Here is a 784-nt window from a genome sequence, read left to right on the forward strand (position 1 = left end):
CGTTGCCACGCCCACCATCACGGCCTCGCCCTCGTTTCCTGCCCAGACGCTCCACGTCATTGTCCTTGTCCTCTCCATCAAGCCATGATTCGTCGGACGCCCCTGGAGCGCCTCCATCGCCATCATCTTCATCACCAGCCACCGAAGATCGTCGTCGCCATTCCGCTCGCGTTCGACCCTCCCCGAGCTCGCTGACGACGTCTACGATCTCCCCATGAGCTCTCCTCCGTTTCCCCTCTGTCCCCGCGCTCGATTTTGTGCCGTAGCCACGCTAGCCGCCGGACCCGAGCGATTGCGCCGCCGTGGTACCGCCCCGTCATGGCCAGAGCCACCGCAGCCCGCGCCTGCACCTGCCACCGCGCTCAGCAGCCTCCGAGAACGCCAACACCACCACCCGCAGCTCCTGTCGTGCCCTGCAGCCACTTCCCGCTCGGAGCCGTGCTCCGGCCACCGCTGCGAGCTCCGCTCCGGCGAGCTCCGGCCACCCCGCGCCCTTCTGTCACCTCCCCTGGATGCGCGAGAGCCCGGGCTACGCCCCGGTGCCCTTAGCCGCCGCCCCCATGGCCTGTAACGCGGACGCCGCCGCGTCTTGAGGTCGTCGGCGACGACCTCGCCAGCCCTGACGTGCGTGCCCGACCTGGCAGGTGATTAGCTTAAGGCTAATCACCACCTAACCAAACCCCTGAGACACTAACAATGGGCCCAGCGCCACTAATTTTAATTAGATTAGTAAAAAAAACCTCCGTTTAACACTGTGACACTGACGTGTGGACCCCACACGTCA

This window comes from Triticum dicoccoides, chromosome 5A (genome assembly GCF_002162155.2).
Source record: "Triticum dicoccoides isolate Atlit2015 ecotype Zavitan chromosome 5A, WEW_v2.0, whole genome shotgun sequence".
NCBI lineage: Eukaryota > Viridiplantae > Streptophyta > Magnoliopsida > Poales > Poaceae > Triticum > Triticum dicoccoides.